Below are 26,588 nucleotides of genomic sequence, written 5' to 3'. Positions count from 1 at the left end.
ATGGTGAGGTCAGGTCTCTTTGAAGGTATATTTTCAAAATTTTCGACATAGAAATAAAAGTTTGTAAAATTTTGGCACTGAAAGGCCCACAAAAAGATCTGAAAGAGGGATTTTCTAGAGGGCTTCGCTATGTAACAAGGGTTAAAAAGAGAATTATTCCAATGAATCATTAGGCGGTTCTGAAAGTATCACTTAATAAAGTTGGTGATTTCTAAAATTATCAAGCAAGAGTATTTATTGCTTACAAAGAGAAGATCCATTCTACATCATCCTATTTATTATTGAAGGTAAGAAGGAAATAGACCAAAATCTCGAATTAGTCCCACTAAATTTTGATAAGGCTTCTTACAGATTGAGTGATATTTTTCAGTGCCTTCTAATATGTTCGGATTTGCTGGTCATAGATTGTGTGTAGGCACATTGCCATTGTTGTTAGAAATTTAAACATTTCTGCTCGATAGATTGATTGTATCACCTCTAAAAGTTGTTGATTGTCCAAGATGTGAGAATAATGTAGAAACTGAATTAGTTATGAGCAGTTGAACAAGCTGTAGTTGTGAGTAGTTAGGAATCGGTTACCAGAATTGGTTTTGAGTTTCCTATATAAATGAAGATGTAATCGAGCAAATGATCAATAAAATTTTGTGAGTTTTATATTTTAATTTGGTATCGGAGCGTGAGGCAAGCAGTAGTTTGTGCTGCTATGTGTGTGAGGGCCGCTGAGTCAGGCCGACTAGTGAGACTGAATGAAGTGAACACTGTCGATTGAAGACTGCTTCGAAGCTGTGGTGCTGTCGAGAAGCTGTCGAGAACGCGAGACAGTGAGGAGTGCTGTCGAGACGGAGCAGTGTTGCGTTTGTGTGCCGAGGATTGCTGTGTAAGTTTGCTGTTTTGACTCCTCTTGTAAAGTGCGCTTCGTTCCAGTGTGTTTGACTCACAATTCTGAGTAGATTCAACACAATTCTGGGTAGTTTCGTGCAAGTCTTCGATTCCCAAATAGCCATTGCAGACACTGTAATACATATTCCCATTACCAGTATATGAATTATGATCCTTTGAATAGACGAATAAGCTGTTCAGTAAGTGTTCCATCTTCGCCTGCGGGAACTCTGCCGTCGTGCTAACAGTAAAGCACGGTTCGAAAGCGTGTCTGTTCAGTAAGTGTTAGTTTGGCGCTGTGTTTGGTACCCCTGAGTAAGTGTTGTCTGTTCAGTAAGTGTTAGTTTGGCGCTGTGTTTGGTACCCCTGAGTAAGTGTTAGTTTGGCGCTGTGTTTGGTACCCCTGTTGTGTTAGTGGTGAACCAGAAAGCATACAGAAAGTGGGAACAAAGATGTGTGTGGGTGCGTATTGAACCGAAAGAGAACAGTGGACTGGACTCTACGCCCATTTGCTCCGCTAGTGTGGTATTTTTTATTTTCTGTTAACGCATTTCTCAGGCAGTGAGGCCTGCAATATTCTCGTACTTTGCAGAGTTTTATTTATTAACTAGTTTTCCTTGCGATTTTTTGTTTGAATTTGGTCATTGGTGGAGAAATGGCTAATCCCCTTGCAGATTCATATTTAAATGAGTCTTCAAAACTTGATGGAGACAACTATGTAAATTGGAAATTTAAGATCATCACAGTACTGGAGGCATACAATCTCTGGTCGATTGTAAAAGGTGACGAGACCAAGCCTCAACCTCCTACTAACACTCAAGATTGGGAGAAGCGTGAAGTGAGAGCAAGGGTGCTGCTCCGTATGTCAGTGAAGGACAATATTATTCCTCACATTCGGGACTGTGAAACTTCGAAGGCGACATGGGACACTCTTAAAAGTTTGTATGAGACTTCTAATGCAAATCGTATTCTATTTTTAAAAACAAAGCTGCTATCTATCAAAATGGATGCCAATGAAAGCATTAGTAACTTTGTTTCCCGAATTAAAGACTTTAGTGATAAGCTTGGTGATATTGGTGAAAAGGTTTCTAGTACAGACTTGGTAACTGTTACTTTAAAGGGGTTAGTCCCCGACTATAAAGTCTTTATTTCAGCTCTCTCAGCTAGACCGACACCTCCTACATTTGAAGAATTGGCTGGAATTCTTCTTCAAGAAGAAGAGTGCATGAAAACATTTGAACTGGAGTCAAATGGTTCTGATTTGGCTTTGACTGCCAGAGGCCAAAAATCATTCCGAGGGAGATCATGGGACAGAAACAGAGGCCATTTTCAAGCAAAGCAGAAAGGTAAGGCACCTCCTAATTCTTATGTTAAAAGGAAAATTGTATGTCATTATTGTGGAAAACCTGGACATTTGGCAAAAGATTGCTATAGGAGAAAGAATAATGAATCAAATCAAAGACATAACAGGCATAATGGAAACTACATAAACAGAGACACCTCAGTGAATGATGGATTTAAAAATCTTAAGTTATTTCTTTCTGATGCTGCATTGTCTGCTGAAACTGATGATGAGAATACTTGGTTTATAGATTCTGGTGCATCGGCACACATGACTTGTAATAAAGAATGGTTTGATAAATATTTTGAGAAATCTGATGGTACACACATTTACTTAGGAGATGATAGGTCACTTAAAGTTCAAGGCTATGGCATAGTAAATGTGTACTTACCTAATGGACAAATGAGACAGATTCATAATGTGATGTATGTACCTGCTCTTAAAAAGAATCTGCTATCTGTTTCCGCTATCACTGATAATCATTTAAAAGTAGAATTTGGTAAATTGGGGTGTATAGTGAAAGATGTTCAGGACCACTACAAGGTTGTTTCTACAGGTACCAGGGTTGGAGGATTGTACAGATTGGATGTGACAGTCAAGCGCCATGTTGCATTGACATCTCAAGAGACATCGACAGCAGAATTATGGCATCACAGGTATGGGCACCTAAATTACAATGATTTATCGTTGTTACAAAGGAAAACAATGGTTGAAGGTCTTCCTGAGATGAAGTGTGAACATTTACCATGTGAAGCTTGTGCACTTGGTAAGCAGCATAGAGAAGAGTTTCCTGTTCATACTGAGAAACGGAAGTATGATATTCTTGAATTAATTCACACTGATGTATGCGGACCTATGCAAACTAGGTCTCTTGGTGGTGCTTCATATTTTGTTATTTTTATTGATGATAGATCTAGATATACCTGGGTCTATTTTGTTAGAAGGAAAAGTGACATATTTGAGTATTTTAAAGAATTTCGAAATATGGTTGAAAAACAAACAGGAAAGTGTATTAAAATACTCAGATCTGATCAAGGGGGTGAATATAAATCAAAGGCATTTAACACCTATTGTAAATTTAATGGAATTCAACAACAGTTCACAGTGCCACATACCCCTCAGCAAAATGGTGTTGCTGAGCGATGGAATAGAACCTTGGTGGAATCTGCTCGTAGTATGCTGCAAGGTAAGAACATCTCTAATGGTTTCTGGGCAGAAGCCATTAACACTGCTGTTTATCTGAAGAATCGATGTCCCACTAAGAAATTAGTTTTTCAAACTCCTTTTGAGGTTCTTTATGGTTATAAACCTGATGTGAGTCATTTCAAAGTCTTTGGATGTACTGCTTTTGCTCATATTCCTGAAGCTAACAGAAGAAAACTTGATGCCAAGTCCATCAAGTGTATTTTCATTGGATATTGTACGGATCAGAAAGCCTATAAATTGTTTGATCCAAGTTCCCATAAACTATTTGCAAGTCGTGATGTATTGTTTCATGAGCAGACTGATAAAAGTAATACAAAGAATGATACATGGCATATTTCTAATGATGATGCACATCTCAAGCTTGATACTTTGATTAAGCAGGAACAGGAACAGGTCCAGGTACAGGTACAGGATCAGGATGATCGCAGCAGTACGAGCACATCTAGCAGCAGTGAGTCATCACAAGGGGGTGATACACCTCAAAGCCAACGAATCATGGATGGAACACCCACACCAAGAAGGTCATCCCGACAGACTCGGCTTCCTGAAAGGTATAAAGACTATGCCTTAATGTCTAATATAATGAATGTTGAAGAACCAATTGATTGTGAGCAGGCTAAACAACATGAACCATGGATTAATGCTATGAATGATGAGTATGCTTCTATTATGAAAAATCAAACATGGGAATTAGTGGAACTTCCTGAAAATAAAGTTCCAATTGGAAGCAAATGGTTGTATAAAACAAAATTTAAAGCAGATGGTACAATTGATAAATTTAAGGCAAGATTAGTAGCAAAAGGATATGCTCAACAGGAGGGCATTGATTATGAAGACACTTTTGCACCAGTAGCTAAGTTGAATACAATTAGATTACTGATTGCCTTAGCCACAAAACATAACTGGAATATACATCAAATGGATGTCAAATCTGCTTTTCTAAATGGTGATTTACAGGAAGAAGTTTATTTGGTTCAACCTGAAGGGTTTGTCAAACAGGGACAGGAGCATCTGGTTTGCAGGTTAAGAAAGGCATTGTATGGTTTGAAACAGGCACCAAGATCATGGTATGTAAAGATTGATACTTTCTTTCTTCAGAATGGGTTTGTGAAAAGCAAAAATGATCCTAACTTGTATGTTAAGAAAGATGAAAAAGGACATGTTGCTTTAATATCTTTATATGTGGATGATCTTATTATAATAGGCAGTGCTCACAAGTTAATTGAAGAAATTAAAGTTCAGTTGTCACAGGTTTTTGAAATGAAAGATTTGGGTGAAATGCATTATTGTTTAGGCATTGAGGTATGGAGAGAAACTGGTAAAACATTGATCACTCAAAGCAAATATACAAAGGAGATTCCTAAAAAGTTCAATATGATAGATTGTAAAGCTATGTCAACTCCCTTAGAACAGAATGCAAAGTTGTACAAAGAAGATGGTTCGAAAGAGGCAGATGGAACATTATATCGTCAGTTAGTGGGAAGTTTGAACTATCTCACCACTACCAGGCCAGACATTGCATACTCAGTCAGTATCCTTAGTCAATTCATGGCTAAGCCTTCAGGAAATCACTGGATTGCTGCAAAGAAAGTTCTCCGATACTTAAAGGGAACAGTGAATCTTGGTATTATGTATACTGATGTATCTGATGTTGTACTGACAGGTTTTTCTGATTCAGATTGGGCAGGAAATCCAGATGACAGACGATCTACCTCTGGCTATGCATTCCATATTGGATCAGGGGTCGTATCTTGGAGCAGTAAGAAACAGCCAACTGTTTCTTTATCATCAACAGAATCAGAGTACAAAGCTTTAACTAATGCCACCTGTGAAGCTATTTGGTTGCGGAGAGTTCTTGCTGATCTTGAAGAAGCGCAAAGTGGTGCAACATGTATCAATTGTGATAATCAGAGTGCTATCAAATTAGCACATAATCCAGTTTACCATGCTAGAACAAAACATGTTGAGTTACAGTACCACTTTGTACGTGAGAAAATTATGTCAAAAGAAATTGGATTGCTATTTTGTAACACCAAGGATAATGTGGCTGATATATTTACTAAGCCCCTTGGTAAAATCAAATTTGAAGTTTTTAGAAGTCAGTTAGGTATTGTAGAGAATCCATTTCTCCATTAAGGGAGGATGTGAGAATAATGTAGAAACTGAATTAGTTATGAGCAGTTGAACAAGATGTAGTTGTGAGTAGTTAGGAATCGGTTACCAGAATTGGTTTTGAGTTTCCTATATAAATGAAGATGTAATCGAGCAAATGATCAATAAAAGTTTGTGAGTTTTATATTTTAATTTAGTACAACTTGTATGGGAATAGTTGTTATTAAAGTAAAGATCTTCAACATCTCAGAAGAAGATAGTACAGGTGAGCAAAATCAGAAGAATGACTTAACTTATTAATTGCTTCACCAATAAAATGTAAATGGTTGATTGATTCACTGCACGAATTCAGCTAAATTATTTTTCCATGAAACAATTAAACCAGATACTTTGAATTTCTAGTTTCTTTAAAATTAACAGTTCATGTATATAACTTAATCATTGCATGAATTCAGCTAAATTATTTTTCCATGAAACAGTTGAACTAGAGACTTTGCATTTCCAGTTTCTTTAAACTTAACGGTTCATATATATAACTTGTGGGTTGCAATGAGAAGATATTTGACACCAGAAAATAAGGTGAACTCAGAAGAATGGCTTAAATTATTAATTGCTTCACCAATAAAAAATAAATGGTTGATTGATTCATTGCATGAATCAAGCTAATTTTTTTCCATGAAACAGTTGAACCAGAGACTTTGCATTCCAATTTCTTTAAACTTAATAGTTCAGGTATATAACTTATGGGATGCAATGAAAAGATATATGACACCCAAAATTGGATCTAAACTCTATAGTCAAATACTCCCAATAGGCATCTCCTAGAAAATCACCTTAACAAGTGACAAAATGCTTTTTTTGTTGAATTTAAAGCAAAGTGGCAGCTTCTTAGGATCAAACTCCTCTACTTGATTTAGAACAAAAGAAATGAAGCACTGCATAGCAAGAAACAAACTAAACAATTTTTTTATTGGTATGTCCGTACCCTGATCCATGAAAATATTCACTTGCGGAACATTGTCCATGTCCAGAAGGTTGAAATGAAAGTGGCAGACTTGTGCAACAAGGAGCCCCCTAATCACTCTGTTTCCCCTTAGCCCCCTAATCACTTTGTTTTCCCCTTAGCTTGTTCCAGGGAATCCTAGTGCTTAGAATCAAGGCACAAACATTGAGTTTGTTGGGCTATTCAACAAAGAAGGACATGGGAAGAATGAAATCGCAGTTAGCCTCCCCTTCTTCGACAACACGCTGAAAAGTTCCTTCAACTAGTTCTCACTTTTTTTGAAGCCAAGAAACCCCTAAGCCCAAACAAGGGAAAGATGGACGGGAACCTTTTTACCATACCTTGAACAAGTCACTGCTAGAGGATCACCAAATCGAATATCAACAATTTTAGATGTACCTATTTGAATGCTTAATTTTGATTTCCTAAGTCTTGCTGTCTTACTTTTTCTTTGTGTTTATCTTCATCGATGTCACTATATTCTTTTGGAAACTATTTTAAACAATTGAACACACATGTTTTCCCTTTTATCAAATAACACTTGGAATGTTTCTTGTGCTAATCCAATTTATTTGAGCTCGATTATTTAACACAGATTCTTGTGGTAGTCCAATTGTCTTAAGCTGGAACATAGATATAATATCACAGTTCTCCCCTCTCCATTAGTCTGTTTCATTCATAGTAAAGTCTTGGCTATGTAAAGCCAAATTCAAGTATTGTGTGGCTTTATTTTTGCTGGGAATATTATTTTTGGCACTTTTAACATAAAATTTCTTAATTGTATATCATCCCTCCTATTATGCCTCCAATATAAGGCATGCACCAGAATAGTCTTTCAAAGGTAAAATTAGACATCTGATTGAAATATTATCTTTGAAATTATTATTTTTTATTCATTTTTCTTGTTTCTCTAGCAACTTGATAGTTGCCTTCAATACAATACTTTGTTATGGAAGCTTATTTGTCTTCCAGAAATAGTATGACTCTATCTTCAGATTCACCATTGTTTGGTAACCCTAATAATCTTGGAAATTCTCGGGACTTGAAATAGATTAGTCCTTTCCTGTGCGTGGATTCATTTATCATGGTTTTCATTTGTAATCGTGTTTTTTTGTTGAAAAAAGAGAACAGACATATTTTTTATTAGAAAGTTGTTGCACTTGCATTGGTCGGGATAATGGTACGGATATATTATAACTGTCCAAAGAGAATTTACCTTTGGAATTTGCTAAGTAAGAAGCAAAATATCCTTCGGAAAGGATTTTGAATAGCTACTACTTTTATAAATTTTGTAAAAAACTCCTAATATGAAGCAACATTTGCAAAAAATTAAGCACATTTATTGAAAGCAGTCATATTGACTATAAGATTTCTCCTCATTCTCTGGGTTGGCTTGAAAGTTTTGATCTACAATCATCATTTCCACTTCTTCCTGTTGTTGTACCGCTGAGTTGATAATGGTCAGCTATCAAGCCAGAGCATCTAAGATAATTGTTTTGGGGGTTTTTGTTTTAATTTGGAGGACCAATGAATGAGACAGAGGTAACATTGTAATGCCTAACCTTTTGAATAATATTAATCTCAAAGAAGAGGGTTGCTATAAAACTTCACACTGTGATAAAGCTTGAATATTGGTGAGCGAAAACAAAAAATAATATGATTATCACATTTTTCAGACAGGAAATTAAACAATCATAAGTATGAAAACATCTGACTGATGTTCAGAAGGTTCAAGAGAATATTCTTATTCTTACAAAAAGATGCTGATGATTTATTGATTCAGAGGGAATTAATTAAACACACAGTTCATTAATCCATTCTCTTTATAGATTATCACTTCAGATGCTTATCGGAATAGATTGAGACACATTTATTCCTACCTAGGAATCTGTATAAGACATAAGAATATGAAGAAAAAAATAATGTGTGTTACTGGAAAAACTTACAAGAAACACAAACTATGTAAAACTGAATTTAGAATCCTTCGCTTTGTATTAAGGGTCCAGAAAAGCTATGTACATCAAGTGTTTACAAATGCTTCTTCAAGGGTGCAACCTTTCTTCAATGGTCAACCTAGTTCAATGGTGAACAGTGAACCCATAATAACTCGTAAAGAGAGTTATTTATACAACAATAGGACTAAGAAAATATCCTAAACTATTTTTACAAGAATAGATTAAAATGAAATCAAAATAGAGTGCTAGTTGATCTGACACTATTTTGATGTTGTGTTGTTGGTGACTGTTCCTTTTATTAAGGTTATGTTATCCTTTAGACTTTGATGTTTTGCCCTTTAAGTTGCTTAGTTGTTTGGTCTTCACGCTAGATGTCATTTTTTACTTATGACCTTTCATCTGATACACTTTCATATGATATTATTTGACCTTGTTGACCTGTCAATATCCTTTACTGTGCTTTTATATTTTCGCTGTAAATTTCAAGTTTTTATTGTGTATTTCAACAGTAAATCATTTAGTTTTTACATGTCTTAGTATTAGGTAGTTGGATATTGACCATCTTTCTGTATATTTCATCTATTTGTCTTTTAATTGTATGTCTTTATCAGTCTCTTATGTTTTAACATTTACTGTGTAAATTGTCTGTTTTAACATTTACTATGTAAAATGACTTCTTTTTGCTCTGTGATAATTGTGTTTTTCTTCCGAATAAAGGCTCTTGAGTAGATTTATCGAGTCTCCTTGTCTTCTACTAATCACATGAAAAATACAACAATTGTTAAGGAAAACACATGTTGGCAGGGAGGACCACAATGGCTTTATTTGAGTTGAAAGGTCTGTGGATGGAGTTCGGAGTGTGTTTGGGAGGTAAACAAAGGTGAAATTGTTTGCAGAGTCTCATGGTGGCACAGGAAGGGTTATACAGGTTTTACTGTGTAAACAGGCGAAAAGAGCGAAAGTGAGGGTTTTGGCGTTTGAACGGGAAACTTTTAAAATTTGGCGTAGAAGGGTCAAGTGAATAGCGGATGGTTTTATCATACGCGGGGAGTGGTTTTGGAGGCTCATCGCATCACTTTTGGTCGTGGGGTGGCTTTTCTCTGAGGGCACGCGAGTTAATGTAAGGTTGCCACGTAGCCAAAAGGGGTCCGAGCAAAACCACAAATCTCACGTGCTCTCAGGCTAGTAAATGTCGAACATTAGGAGCGCGCGATATGGAAGCACGCTGTTAGATCTTAGAGCAGATGATCTAACAGCTATCGCATGGTAGAGCTACACAGAGGGAAATTGGTGGAGATTAGTGGGGCTTTAGGATTAATTACAAGTGATTTGTAATTAGTTTATGAATACAGTGAGATTAAACGTATTGCGATGGGTTTAATGGAGTGGGACCAAGGTTAAATATGACTCAGTTTATTTGACCACGCCAAGGGTGGTGGGTTAAAAGAGTTATGTATTGGGAAAAAGATGATTTGCGCAGTTAATTTAAACAAAGAGGGGTTTAATAAAACTTAGGCATAAAGGGGTTTTATGTGTTTAAAGGGTTTCGTCGGGATTTTATGGGTATGGCGAAGTTAGCTTTTATAAAGCGCAGGGGGGAATAAAAGTTATAATTAGGCGTATTTGTGAGTTTTTAGGAAAATTACAAGGGGAAATTTTTTTTCTCAAAGGGGAATGGGTTTCACACTAGGAAAAAGGGGTATTTTGGGTAGGAAATGACTTTTAGAGGGTAATTTGCTAGGAAGATGTGGGAAACCAAGGGGCAAAGGTGAAAATGAAGGGAAAAGGGTATTTTCATAGGAAATTATGGGATAATGAGGAAATTAGTAAGTATGTAGTGGGAATGAAATTAAATGAGGGGAAGTTAACCAAATCAACTTGTGAACATCTTTTCACTTTCATAACTATTCGTGCACACTGAAACATTGGGTTAAGCATGATAAATGTGCTTATGTCTCAATCAAATTTTTACTTCTACAACCTTTCTTCTATCTACCCTTTACTTACCCTAGCCTTTTTTCTTCACTTAATTGGGTGCATTTAAGCTAGTAGACCCTTTCTTTCCTTTTTCTTTTGAAAAAAAAAACTATCTAATTTTAACCTTATAACATCCAAGGGCTTAGGTTAAACTAATGAGCTCCTTATTATTCTCTACCTAACTACTGATCTACTAAGATTAAACAGTTTGGCTAGGTCTTTATTCCCTAACGATAAACATGAAATTTAAAGCATGAACTAGTCAAGATTAAACTATTTGACTATCATGGGTAGTGGCATTTATGACAAGCTGCACACAGCCATTATTTTGCATAATAAAGTAAAAAGTAGCAGCACTTGAACTTGCACACTTTCATAGTTTACTGATTTTTTATTTTCTCTCTAACCTAACATTTTATTTTTGCCTTAATTTTTTAGGGCATCTATTCTAACATTTTCTTTGATATGGACATATTTATCAAAATATTTCCTAACTTTTTTATTCAGTATTCCTTTTGTTCATGTCCTAGCTTAACATTTTTTGACTAATTGATTCTAACTTACCAAAACCAAAAAATGCTACAACACCTACTGTTGTGCACAATCTCATTTTCCTTGACCTCCTCCACTACAGGCACAACTGACAGTCTAGCCTTTCTAGGTAGCTAAAGTAAGATTTCTTGCCAGCAATTAGTTCTCAAAGGGAAACACACTCATATTGAAGATCTTCATTTTTCCTTTACTAACTGTGTAAGTTAACATAATCAGGGCATATTCAGAATTTCTAGTTTCTTCCTGGGAATACATCTTGCCAGTCATAGAGAAAATTGACTTCCCATTATCAGATGTAATCTTCTTGTCCTCTCAAAGCTATGTGAACAAAAATGGTCTAATACAATGGGTATGCATAATGGGAAACTTGTGTGGCTGTGGAAACTTGTATTAAAGATGAAAGTACACATACCACTGATAACCCATGGGGTAGCTAATAATTGTGGGATAGATTGAGAAATATTAGCAAGAAAATAAGAGATATATGACTATATATAAGTGTTTCTTTAATAAGATAAAATATCAATAGTATCAGCACCTTCCACATGGACAATGCATACAAATATGTCAACTTCAAATGTTTGAATGTGCCTAGAAATTATGTACAGGTCCAATAACTCATATTTGTATAGACACATGAATTTTATTTTAGAAAATACCACAAAAAAACTCCATTATGAAGAAATATGACCATTGAGATTATATTTTTATAAAATTCTAGCCATTTTGATATTTTGTCAAAGTGTTTGTTTACATACTATTTAGGTGACTTTTTGAGCTTTTATCTACAAATAGGAAGGTACAGTGAACATATATGCCAAAGAGGCTTCAATATAACACAAATGACATAAAATTCATATGGTAGCAAGATTTTTGAACATGCCAAGATCACTTGTCTTAAAGATGAAAATACACATACCACTAATAACCCATGGGGTAGCCAAAAATTGTGGGATAAATTGAGAAATATCAGCAAGAAAATAAGAGATATATGACTACATATAAGTGTTACTTTAATTAAGATAAATTATCAATAGTATTAGCACCTTCCACATGGACAATACATACATATATGTCTCCTTCAAATGTTTGAATTTGCCCAGAAATTATGTACAAGTCCAGCAACTCATTTTAGTATAGACACATGAATTTTATTTTAGAAAATACCACAGAAGAACTCCATTTTGAAGAAATATGAGCATGCACAGCAATAACCATTAATAAATGTATTGGTAAAGTTGATTTATTTTTAAACCAAAAAAAAAGTGTTGTCAGAGAGACACATCTTCAAGTCTACATATACCATACATATCATCTACTTCCCTTTTATATAAGAAGTGCTTCACGTGCAAGAAGCATTGCAACCTTTATTGTATATAATGATTTATTGCTTTCTGTCATGTGAAATTCTCATTATAAAAAAGAGTGTTGGAAATTACCCAATGAAGAAAGAGAAGACAAGCTCATAATCAAATATGCAAGTGCTCGATTATTGGACCATTGAAACACTTTATTTATATAGAAAAGATGAAGTACATGTACATACTTGAAACTTATCACAAGTTGGAACAATTTCAAACCCTAGCTAGCGAAACCAAGAAAACCCTAACAACCAACTCCTCATATATAAGAACCACAGCTAACAAAAGCTAGTCACTACAACAAGAATCCTCAACAAGCTAGCACCATCAAATGCAATGACATTCATGACACAAATGATGATATCTGGAAATTAAAGAAGAAGAAGTTGCATTTTCTCTCACAACTTGTTTGAGAAGCCTACAAGTTGGTTAACCTTTATGTCTTTTCCTCAGCCCCATTGGTTTATTCTCTGTCCTAGTTCAATATGAAAACATTTAGACACCACATTAACAACAACAACAACAAATATTGCACAATTTAAGAGCAATGGTGCTTCTGTCTACATGCTTCAAGTGAAGGTAGAATATTGGGATGGTGCACCCTGCAAATATTCAAACACTACATTAACAACATCAACAACAACCAGTGCACACGTATAAGAGGAAAGGCATAGCAACAAACCTGGAAAATGACCAAATTGGGTGTTGTCAATGAGCCAATCATGTTCGGATGGAGGGAGATCCATTGAAGAAGCTATTGTATCTGTAACATAACAATGTAATTTCCATAAGAGCAAATAATATGATGTTAATTTATAGAGGCATCAGAATACAAGTTACATCAATTAGGTGTCCCATCAAATTCACCTTGACTGATGTGATAAATAGAGGGATGATGTTTCTGTCTATGTGCTTCAAGTGAAGGCACATTATTGGGATGGTGAACCCCTGCAAACATTCAAACACTACATTAACAAAATCAACAACAACCAATGCACATATTTAAGAGAAAACACATATCATCTAATATCTCTATAGAACTTACTTGGGATAGTAGAGAATGCATTGTTGGAGCAAGGACAACCATGCTTGTTGAGGTGTTGAAATTGAAATGGTTCATCTTCAGATGCAGGGACATTCAAATCAATATCCAAGCTGGCATTTTTTTGCTTCTTTTATTTTTCTTTTTAGGACTAAGGAAACCCTTCTTCCTCTTCAAAGATGACTCATAAGCACCCAACCCAAGGTTGAAGTCATAATCATATGAAGATCATTAACATCATCCATAATTTTTTTATCCAAATCAATCAATTGTTTTGTCTTGCTCACAGTAGAAGGAGGACTATTCCGAAACAAGTCTAGATATCCAAACAACTCCTCTCTCAACTGTTGGAAATACTAAGAGGGGGGTGAATCAGTATTTATTTTTCTCACTATTGTTTTATTAGTTAAAACATATATGTTCAGAACACAAAATGAACAGCAGGAATAAATGCTTTTATTAATATGACTGTGCAGTAAAATAAATACAATAAATAGAATGTCACAATTGGTTTCCAAGCTCCAACTTGGACTTTGGTGAGGCTCGAACCTCCTGAGCACCAACTCTATTTTGCCAAGACACCAATCTTGGACTTAGGAGCACCAACTCCCAAGGACTTCAATCCTTTTCAATTCTGAGGCTCCAACCTCTTTGGTATACACTGGTGTGCTGCTACGCTCTTTTCAGCTTCCACTGCTTCTGCTGCCCCCTTTTCTTCTGTTGCTTCCACTATCTCATGCTTAAGTTATGCCATCCGCCAACGACACCACAGTTCTCTGTTTTTTCTGCTTTTATATGCTCCATGCCCCTGTCCATTCGTTTCCTCTTACATGCTGGCTCTTTGGCTTCCTCCTCACTTGATCGCTTGACACTTCGGCTTCCATTCCTTTGCTTCTTGTTATAGGCTTTATCAGAGGCGTTTAATCACCCATCGGAAGCCACCACTCGAGCGTTTTAATGAACCATCGGAAGCCACCAACCGAGCCTTTAATCAACCATCACCGAGCGCTTTAGTCAACCCGCCACACTTATAGACATATATGGAATTACCATAAAACCCCTCATGGCCATATGTAACCATATAATATCAATACACAGAACTAGCATAAAAACCGCTTGACTCAATGTACGTGGATCTCAAGGATTATATGGCTGCTTTCATAAATTCGGCAGGTTCGGATTTCGCAACCATAACAAAACTCTTAAGGCCTGACCTCCGATGAGGTGCGGACCCGATATGGCTTTAGACTACCATTAATATTGTTTGGCTCCAGTCTGTCGGAGCATACACTTCGGTGATTGCGAAAGGCTCCACTCCTCCGATGCGATATTGATTTCGGACCCGAAATCCTTATCCGCTGTACTTCATAACACTTCAGCTCCGGGATTTCAGAGCATACACTTCGGCGGTTCCGAGGCCTCTCCTCCGATGCGATATTTGGTTTCCGGACCCGATATGGGTCTGGACCAAAATTAATATTCTTTCAACTCCATCACTGTCCCACCTAAGGGGAAATATTTTGAATTCTCTGTGTAAACAGAGATATTCGATATAGCACATATGTGGCTCCTCTGGCTTGGTCCGCTCCTCTTGGCTCCTTTTGCTCCCCTTGGCTCTGATATGCTCTGTCTCCTCCTCTTGAATATTGCCATATTGACATCAATGACAATCTGTGTCCAACAATCTCCCCCTTTGTTATTGATGGCAATATTCTTTTGCCTTCTCCCCCTTTGACATCAATGGCAAAGGAATGCATACGAACTCCCCCTGTCAAGCTGCTCCCCCTGTCCTGCTGCATCTTTATGAATAAACTTGAGCGATGATAAAGAAATAACCCCCATCTTTTGTCGCAGATGTTCGAATGCTTCCCGAGGAAGAGGTTTTGTGAAAATATCAGCTATCTGCTCCTTAGTACTGATATATTCCAAAGCGATGTTTTGTTCAGCTACTTGCTCACGGAGGAAATGATACTTGATTGGTATGTGTTTGGTTTTTGAGTGCATCACTGGATTTTTGCTGAGACTGATAGCACTAGTGTTGTCACAATAAACAGTAATTGGTTGATCTGTACATATGTTGACGTCCTTTAGCGCTTCCTTCATCCATAATATCTGAGTACAACAGTCTACTGCAGTAATATACTCGGCTTCGGTTGTGGATAATGATATGGATGACTGTTTTTTGCTGAGCCAGGATACCAAACAGTCTCCTAGGAAGAATGCATTTCCACTAGTACTTTTCCGATCATCTATATTTCCAGCCCAATCAGCATCGATGTATGCAGTTACAGTCAGTGTTGAGCTCCTTCGGTACCAAAGACCGAAATCTAAAGTTCCCTTCAGATATCCGAGGATTCTTTTTACGGCTAATAAATGGGATTGTTTGGGAGCCGATTGAAATATTCCCACCATTCCTACTGCTTGCATTATGTTAGGTCGTGTAGCTATTAAGTATAGGAGGGCTCCAATCATTGACCTGTAATGAGTTGCATATACTAGAGGGGAGTCATCATCTTTGCTCAGTTTGCAGTTTGTGGTCATGGGGGTGCTCATGGGTGCACAGTCTTCCATTCCATATTTTTTGAGCATGTCTTTTAGATATTTGGCTTGAGATATATACAATCCTGCTCTGGTTTGAGATACTTGAAGTCCAAGGAAGTGGGACAGTTCTCCTATCATTGACATCTCAAATTCTTTTGCCATGCTTTGATAAAATTCATGGCTCATTTCATCATTATTACTAGCAAAAATCAGATCATCGACATAAACAAGAGCAACTAGTAACTTACCTTGATCTGTCTTTATGTATAGATTGCTTCCAGCCACTCCCTTTTTGAAGCCTTGTTGTTGGAGATAGTTATCCAGTCTTGCATACCAAGCTCTAGGAGCTTGTTTCAGCCCACACAAAGCTTTTTTCAACTTACAGACTAGGTCCTTTCCTGTTGTCAGATCAAAACCTTCTAGCTGCTCCATGTAGACTTCCTCCTTGAGTTCCCCATTTAGAAATGCTGATTTCACGTCCATTTGATATATTTTGAATCCTTTCGAGCAAGCAAATGCTAAAAACATCCTGATAGCTTCCATACGGGCCACTGGTGCAAACGTCTCTTCAAAGTCAACTCCTTCAATTTGCGAATAGCCTTTGCAAACAAGTCTTGCCTTGTTTCTGATAACCTGTCCTTCCTCATTCATTTTATTTTTGAACACCCATTTGATTCCTATTATGTTTTTGTCCTTCGGACGAGGTACCAACTCCCATGTCTTGTTCTTCTCAATTTGGGACATTTCTTCTTCCATTGCTTTTACCCAATGAGGATCCTTACTTGCTTCTGTGAATGTTTCTGGTTCTATCATAGATAGGAGGGCAATGGATTTTCTCTTGGGTGAGGTTGTTATCCTTTTTCTGGTCTGCACACCTTCATCTTTATCGCCAATGATCTGTTCTTCTGGATGATATCTTTCTACATACTTCATCTTTGAAGGGGTGTGAGGTGGTTCTCTTTCATCTTCTTCTTCTTCATCGTCTATCTCTTCTTCTTTAGATTCTTCTTCTTCAATGAGAAAGTCATCTTCTTGTTCTTCAATTTCCTTTTTTGGAAGATCTTCATCAACCTTTACATCGATGCTTTCCACTATTTTCTTCAGTCGAAAATTGTAGCACTTGTAAGCCTTGCTCCGTGGAGAATATCCAAGAAATATCCCCTCATCAACCCGAAAATCAAATTTTCCAGGTGAACCATCATTTATTTTTATGAAGCACTTGCTTCCAAATATTTTGAAGTACTTCACCGAAGCAGGTCTTCCTTTCCATAGCTCATAAGGAGTTTTGTCACAATTTGGTCTTAATTGAGTCTGATTCAATGTATAGACAGCTGTCCCTACTACTTCCCTCCAGAATTTAGGTTGTAGGTCTGCTGCTAATAGCATGGTTCTTGCCATTTCTTGGACAGTTCAGTTTCGTCTTTCAACTACCCCATTTTGCTGAGGTGTTCTAGCAGCCGAGAATTCCCTTTTAATTCCATGAATATTGCAGAACTCACTGAACTCGTTTGATGTGAATTCGCCTCCTCTGTCTGTTCTGAGACACTTAATTTTTGAATCTTTTTCGTTTTCTATAAGGGCTTTTAGATTCTTAAAACACTCAAAAGTTTCAGATTTATACTTTATGAAATATATCCACATCATTCTAGTATAATCATCAACAAATAACACAAAGTACCTTTCTCCTTGGAGTGCTTGATTTCTAGTTGGCCCACACACATCAACATGGATGATCTCCAAGGGCTTTGATGTACAATGTTCCTTTGTCTTGTGGCTGGTTCTGGTCTGTTTTCCATGTTGACATGGACCACACACTTCTGCATATCTCTTTTTCTTACTTTTAGGAGCTCGATATTTAAATGAGTGTAACTATATATATCCGATCTCCAAGTTACGAAAATATGTATTGTGGTGTCTCTCAGAGTCCTCTTTCCAACCCCACATGTCTGATCGAGATTGGATTCTTCAAGAAAGAGTTATGCCCAATTTCCTCTGATGACATGATTATAGACTGGTTTAGTAGAGGGAAATTGTACGAAGTGCCACACATTACTGTTTCGACCTTCGGACCTAAAAATTATATCCAAAAAAGTACAGTCTATCCTATTTTTGTCATTCTTTACAAAATTTGAATCTAATGCTCAGAGAGAACGTTATCACGATTTTCCCATGATCACCTGTTTGAGATGGAATTCAGGAGCTTGAAAAAAACCTAAATTCCTTGGATCATATCTTTGTAAATATAGCGAATTATATTTGGAAATTGATACACATGGTTCAAAACGATTTCAGCTCAAATGGGTTTTAATTTTAGCTTCTGAAGCTTTGTAGAAAATAAGTTATAGCGCAAATTCCACGATGACTTGTTTGAGATGGAATTTTGAAGCTTGCAAAAACCCTAACTTCCTCAACTCATATATCTGAAACTATAACGAGAAAAAATATGAAATGTGGATACAAGATTCTGAAATATTTCAAATCAAATGGGTGTTAATTTCTGCTTCTAAAATTTCGTAGAAAAGATGTTATAACGAAAATTCCACGACGACGTATATGAAGTAGCTAAAATCTAGAATCCAAAGCTCTGATACCAAATGTTATGAAACCAACTCACAAAATAGAAGGGATAGATCAAGGACTTCAAAATAATTATCTTCAAGCCAAAAAACGCTTTTACATTACACAAATGAATAATTCTTTGATGATACAAATGACAAGGCCTCCTTTCTATATATAGGAGTCTAAGGGGTCCCAATATAATCAGAGGCTACATAACAATAATATTGTAGGGGCACAACAATAACAATAGTGGGATTCTATGGGGCACAATAATAACAACATGGGGACTACATGGGCACAAAAATACAATAAGGGGGTTGTACTAATAACAACAAGGGGGTACACTAGCAGTATAGGGACCTAACACTTATCCCTTTCCATGTTGTCACGATTTCTTTCTACGTCACATCCATCTCCACTCCAATGACACCTCGCTCAAGATGTAGGGGCCAATTGGCATTGTGTTGCACAGTTGTCAAATATTCCACTCTTGACATTACCTTCTCCTTCCATTACAAGGTCTCCTCAAGATATCACAAATGCTTAAGTTTATTGTATGATGATGGCCAAAAGGAAAGAGCTTTGCTCCATTCTAAGGATATCAAAACTCAAATGGATAACTTCATACCATATTTGTGTTCTAGTCACATTTTTGTTATGATTTTTCAAAAATGTAACAATTATACGTGCATACAAAGTCCTTTGTAGCGCACATACTCTTAGGGTAGGAGGAGAACCTATGGAGCTCCAAGGCAGTCATCTAGATATACTTGAAAAGTGGGGTAAATTCCTTACTCTTTATTCATGGTTAGCAAAGAAGGACAGTAATGTTCCCGCCCAACAACATCATTTGGCTCATAATCTCTCAACAGATGATTCAGCCAAGCCAATTCTTCCAGGTTTATAGTTACAATGTTTTAGCTCCTCTCCCTTTAGGCTTGAGCAATCACTTTATGTCCCAATTCTAGAATTTTATGCACATTTAGAGTTGCATTTTGACTCTGCCATTCTTGAAGTTTTGTATAAGTCGATAATTGATAGTGAAAAACCCTTATCAACCTAGTTTTCATCAGGAAAAACTCATAATTTAATCAAGTTTTTAGCCACTTCTTTGTCAAATTTAAAACTCAAATTTCTAGATTTGCAACAACAAAGTTGTATTTATAGTTCTACTATGTTATATGTAAATGCTAGAGTTTTTGTTAATAAAATAGATAGACATATTACCAAGAAAAAAAAAAACTCACAGTCAAAGCATAAATATTATTTTGAGTAGTAGAGGCTGCAACGGTCACCTTTACCTATCCTGATTATGTGGGAATGCTCCTTGACAAATGGGAGGATCTTGATGATGTTTCAAAATGGGCCCAGATTTGAATGGGAACATCAAGAACATTTGCAATGGAATTCTTGCCAAATCCAAGATGTTTCACTCCTACACCCAAGTTCCCTAAAATAGGATAACCATGGGTACAAGCTCCCTAAAATAGGATAACCATGGGTACAAGCTCCCTACGAGTCGACAACAATTCATCTGCTACATTACTTAACAAAAATAGAAGGAAAATCAAAGAAATTCCTACTATTAAGTTTCAATGTATATTAAAAATGTATAAACTCATCCTCAACAATATAATGGAACAAATCGTATCTAACATGAAAGAATTCATTTGTTCCTAACCTTTAAACAACAAATTTAAAGTTGTAGGAAGGACCTGTTTGTTGGGTGTAGAGCTTGATTATCTTTTTTGTTCAGAGGTATTGCCGCATTGGACCCCATTCCGTAATGTGGTGGCAATGCCGCCCATTTATGTGCACCACCAGGGGGGTCCGGGGGGGGCACCCCCGAAGCTAGAAATAGATGTAAAATTTCCTTGTAAAATGTTGTAATTTCGTAGTCAATTTAGGCCGTTCATTAGGTGGAAATATAACGGTAGAAGTTATGTTTAATTTAAGGTTTTTTGCCCTAGAAGGAATTCCCTCAATATATATGAGGGAATTGTATTGCGTCTATGGAGATGTGTATTCTGAGCGAGAAAGAGAGAGGAGATTATGTGAGAGCGAAGAGGGAATTGCAGGAGATCTGTTATAGGTTGTATCTCTTCATTTTTCTGGATAATATAAAAGGAAGGACTGGTTGTTTCTCCAAGGACGTAGCCCAAATTGGGTGAACCACGTATATCTATGTTTCTCTTGTTTTTATGTGTTTTCTGTGTTTATATTTCTGAAATTTTTTATGTGTTCCATGTCTTTATAATATATAATTTTCTAACAACTTTCAAAAATAAATAGGGGCATAAACATGGTTGGAAACTTGAAGTGTTATCATTTTAACCACGAGTCAAATGGACATTAATACCATTGTCACCTACAACAATCTCTCTCACTTCAGGCCATTCCTTGATAGCCTCGATGGTTCTATAGTGGTTTAGAGAAAAAATTCTTCAATTACCTTTTGCAAAGGGATTCAAACCTGTAAAATATGCTCACTGAAATATGAGAAAGTAGTTTGATTCATGCCATTAAGCACATGAAAACAACAAGTAAATTGCAGATTCAAGCATTAAAATGTCATTCAAAAAAAATTACTTTTCATAAATTTGTTATAGCCTACTTCATATATGTGACGAAAAGTTGCATATATGAAAGTAAAACATTCAAAATATGTAAAATAACAGGTTCCTTTATGTATTTTTAAATAGGTGGCTTAAGTCCAATGAGTGTGGAAAGAAATAAATAAATAAATGAAAATTTAATTGGGTAGACAATATACCGAAGGCCAATCAGCTCAGAAAACTATAAACCAATTAAAAAATTCAATTAACACTGGTGAAATTGGCTACCAAGAAATAATCACGTGGGTTACACAGCCATGCAAGTTGACTACACAGGTTGAGGCCCACTCCCAGACTAACTTTGCATAGGGGAAAATGAAGAAGTGTTTTATAATTAAGGGGCACTTGGGCTGTGACAATAAAAAATGAAGTGTTGGTCAAGAAGGAGACAACTTAGAATCAAGGACCAAGAAAATACATACTTCTTAGGCTCAATAAAGAAATGCCAAATTAAGTGGATCCAAAACATCGAAGTAGAATCTTTAGAGGCTAATCTCCAAAGCTTGTTAAATTGGCATCTAGGACTGCTTGGAGCTAAGCCACCTATACCCATTAATTGGTGTATACTTCATGAAACTTTTAGAGTAATTCCGCTTCCAATCTCTCAATATTGTCACCAATATAGGCACCCCCAACATAAGGAAATGGTCGTTTGTAGACAATAAGAAAATAAAATGACATTATGTAGAGTTTTGATCTTGCAAGTATTTCCAAGAAGACTAAGTCCGACCTAGGGAAACATTCCCTTAAAGTACAAAAGAACTTGCAAGAGATTGCTTGACCATTATATCCCATATATGGTGCCTTAAATAAGTAGTTACTTAGGTTGGAGTACCATGGAGGAATGATAATGCAAAATAAATTTAGTTGATGTTAGCAGTGTCTATTAAAAATGAGGATTGTACAATCAAAGACCAATACCTTGAAAGTGGAATTGAAAATCTAATAATGAGGGTAGCTCTAAGGAAAGGGAATTAAATAACAAGTGGGAGATACAAACAAATTTTTCCTAAGCTATTTTCACTAAAGCACAAAACAGCAGGCAAAATGGAAAATGCAAATATGTAACGTTATGTAGCATGAGCACGTAGAGACTCTGATGCTATGTTTTCTTATACCTTATTGCTCCAAAATAAGTTCTGGGGCATGATAATGGCGAGAACATATGTATGATATACTTGGCTCACTCTTAACCTGTTATAATGAAAATAATGTTATTAAGGCTAGGTGTGGAATAAAAAATTTCCAAAAGGAAAATAACCTAACCTTAAACAAGCAACAAACCACCATAATATTCCTTTCCAATCACAATGCATTGATCTCTAAAGATGAAGAAAATATAATATTCTAAACAAAGCTGGAAAATTCAATAATTGTCACTATAACTCCAATAAACTATCAAAAATCTTGCCAACAATTCCACATTTCCAAAGTCACAAAGCTTAAGCTTATGAGTGTGAGGATTGAAATATTGAAGGTTTACTTCAATTAATGGAGGAAACAATAAAAGGAACTCTACATCATGATAAATAATGAAAACAAGCAACTAGATGCTTAAGTGACAAACCAAAAGGTTTTGTGGTTCTATGTCTCTGTGACATACTCCAATATCACCATGAATATATGTGGTTTTATGTCCCTATGACATACTCCAATATCATCATGAATATATGCCAAGACCCGATAGATTTGAAGCCAAAAAGTTAAAATTAAGATATTTCAAAGTATAAAAGAAAATGGCCAAATCATTTTGATAAGAAAGGGCAGGAAGTGACAATCAACAAACCTGATAAGTATATAATTTTACATAAAGAATAGAAATCCATTGGTTCGTCATACTGTAGTGCTTTTCTACATGACAAAACGTAGATAAATACCAAAATTCAAATAATTATTTGATTTCTTATGCTTTTTATTCCATTCCTTATTTACAAGCATTTTTTTGAATTATTATCCCTTTTATTTCATTCCTTATTTATAGGAAAGCTCATCTAGCACATTCTAGAGTAGCACAGATATGGGATATGCTTTTTCCTTGGTTGAAAACTCTATTATGATAAAAGGTATGAGCGCATTCCTTGACTCGTTATTCAAAATGGTTTAGAATTAAGTTTAGTTCAAATGTATTTGTTCGTTGGAGTTTTCCCTAATGGTTAAATTTCCAAATGTATTATTCTCTTTTCTCATTGTTTTAGGAACAGAGAATGAAGCAAACATACTAGATTATGTATTGGCTTATCAGGTGAGTAAATTCATTCACATTATTTCCCACTTGTAATTTTACAAATTATAGAATAGAATTATATTTTTTGGATGTGGTTTCTCTTGCCATTAAATTTTTTCAAGATGCTAATTATTTTTCTGGTTCAAGTGACTTGGATTCAAGTCAGAGGGCAAGAAGAAATCATGGAGGAGCTCCAAGAAGAATATTGATATTATATCATTGAATCCCATCTTGAGGAATTTTTGTTGAGTAACAAAGATAATTTTTCTAAATCAAAGATGATATTATGGCATATTTCAGCATATTATTATGGAATTCCTTGAACCTTTTCCCTACATGACTTTTAAAAAGGGGAATGGCGAGTTCCAAAAGTTCCATTTTTTCCCCATAAGAAACCATCCTAAAATAGATTGCAACAATATGAGAAAACAACATATTGAAGTCATAGGTTGTCCTAGTAATTTTGGAAATATCACTGACTACAACAAATAGTTCATCAAGTAGCTAGATTATGTAATTCTCGTTTTGGTTGGATACTTTGCTCGACAATGCTCTCCCAAAAATTTTCACATTACAACTCCTAATATGAAGCTAGAGACTAGATCATAGCACCAACAAAAGTTGTCAGTAAAAGTACCCAAAGGAATGAATATTTATAGAGTACACCTGGTTGAAGGTCACTTGTTAAATTTCAAGGGTCCATATAGGAAATTGTGACCAAATTCACATTTATAAACAAGGAAGGTCACCTTTATGGCATCTTATTTATGCTTATATATTCCTCTATGACATCAGTTTAATAATAACATATACAGTTATGATGAATTTTTACGTTGACTTTGTAGCTGGACATATTCTCAAAGTTTATTTCAATTTATGTTTCAACATTCATCTACAAAACTAATAAAAAAATAAATGTTTAACCCCACAACTATGTAAATGAATTTTTACATTGGACTTGACCACTGGCATGCTAAATAAATCAATTGATATTCCCAATGCACAAAAGTTGCATTAAAAAATTCCTATGTAGATAAAAAAGGTTCAACATGTATATTTGAAATCGACCTATGTAATAATTCAATGGTTGAATCAATAGTCAACTTACTTCAAATGGAAGCACCAAAGGGAAATGGGTACGATGTTGGTTGATTCATTGGGATTGGGTTGTCAAACAGGATAAATTAGGTACAAAGTTTTCTTTTTCATATATTTAGAGCCTCAAAATTACTCATTTATTTAGCCACAAGCCAAAGATAAAATCTCATCAAGAGTATATTGAGATAAGGTCAACGACCTATACAAACTTTTATTTACATATTTTTTAAACATAAATTGACTATAAAACAAAATATCAACACAGGATATATGTTATGGCAGTGTTGTTGTCTATTAAGGAGAATTGATGCAATGTTTACTTTAAAATCAGGAGGTTGTACAATGCAATAGGGTGTAAGGGATATGTAGTTTTTTTTAATGGAACTACCAGGAAATGCCTAGGCACCATACTTGAAATAAGTTCTTCCATTGCCACCCATGTTCCTTCACATGTAGATAATGAACTCTTTACTCTTGTATATTAAACGTGTGTCTCTGTAAAATATTTATCATAAACATAATGTCCATGAGTTTCGAAAAATGAACTCAATTTTTTTTAAATTAAGTCTCTTTCTTAGTGATATGTTATACTAAACATCTTTAGCATTCCACATTTTTCTAAAAAATGGAATTGCATGAACTTATCTTCAGCTATTTTCTATTATTATTTTCTATTCTCTGGAGCACTAACACAAAATTGTTATATCGATTATATAGATCCATGGAAAAACAAAAAGAGGAGAAAGAAGAAGACCTAAAAGTCACCAGAGACATGAATGAAATAATGGACAATGCAGAGGCATTGAAGAAAAAAATTATATGATTGAAGAACTGAGAGAGATGTCTCTGTCATGTAGATCTTGTGTGTAAAATAATTTTGATTATCTTTTCTATCTGTACTAATTATCACATGTTGTCTGAGTTCAGGGCCAATGTACCATTTCAATATTAGGTTAGGTACACTAATTTTCAAATGTGAAGCCATGTCATAGAGGTTGTTGACTACTTCTTGTTTGGATTCAATGGCTTGCATTAAGCCTCATCTAGATGTTACTAGCACTATCATGATGCCTATTAATGCAATTTCTTTTAGAATAGGGTAGAGTTCTATTTAATTTTGGAAGCAAGAGGCCTTATTTCGATGCAGTAAGTTTGTATATTTATCTTTGTTTAAGAGAAAGTGTTGTAGAATAAATGTTTCCATATTTTCACCGATGGTTATTTCTATGAAGGAGAAAGAAGTAAAAACAACATCCACTTCCATGGAAGAGGGAGATAAATGGAAGAAAGTAATGGTTGAAGGAGGGGGTGGTTATTGTGGATGGGTGAGAGCTTTACATCTCTCAAGTAGAGGATACCAAGTTTCCATTTTTGATAGCCTTGTCCACATGTTGTTTAACTAATAGATTGGGATCTAACTCTAATAGCCATTGTCTCAAGTCAGAAGAGAATAAAGAGGTGGAAGAAATTCTTTGGATAACAGCTTGACCTCTTTGCATAAGATGTTTCTAATTTTGATTTCCCTGCAGAGGCTTTCAAGTCCTTTGAACCCAAGGCACTCATGCAATTTGGAGAACATAGTCTTCTCCTTGTTCCATGATAGACAGAGGAAGAGCAATGTATACTCAGAATAAAAATGTGATTGGAACCATGAATGTGCCTTTTATATCAAATAATTCAGCCCAAAATTCCATTTGGTTAAACTGGGTACCATGGGAGAATATGGAACTCTTAACATTGAAATTAAGGAAGGGTACATTAATATTACTCATAATGGTAGGAGAGACACACTACCATATCTAAAGTAAACAAGCTCCTTTTATCAACTTAGCAAAGTTCATGATTCTCACAACAAATATTTTACTTTCAAGGCTTCGGGACTAAGGGCTACAAACCTCAATCAAGGGGTGGTTTATGGTGTCATAACTCCAAAAATTGTAACACACAAAGAGCTCATTGATATACTGGACTATGAATTTTTGGTAAATATTCATATTAGAACTTATGGAGATTTTTTCAAAAGCTAGATTACAAATAAGGAATGTTGCTTCATAAGGGTTTCCAAATCTATCAAGTTATAATATTTATTGTTATCTAAAATTCTTTGAAATTATGGATGTGG

At 35.6% G+C, this 26,588-nt stretch overlaps 1 pseudogene; it reads left to right on the top strand.

Annotated features, from left to right (window-relative positions):
• LOC149246019 (uncharacterized) lies at positions 1-26,493 on the top strand (annotated as a pseudogene).
• Positions 26,494-26,588: the final 95 nt, after the last annotated feature.

The sequence above is a fragment of the Pinus tabuliformis genome, chromosome 7 (genome assembly GCF_031772625.1).
Source record: "Pinus tabuliformis cultivar Carrire ecotype Pingquan chromosome 7, CPIR1, whole genome shotgun sequence".
NCBI lineage: Eukaryota > Viridiplantae > Streptophyta > Pinopsida > Pinales > Pinaceae > Pinus > Pinus tabuliformis.
Note: the sequence above shows the minus strand (reverse complement) of the source record. Positions and strands in the feature narration are given on the sequence as shown.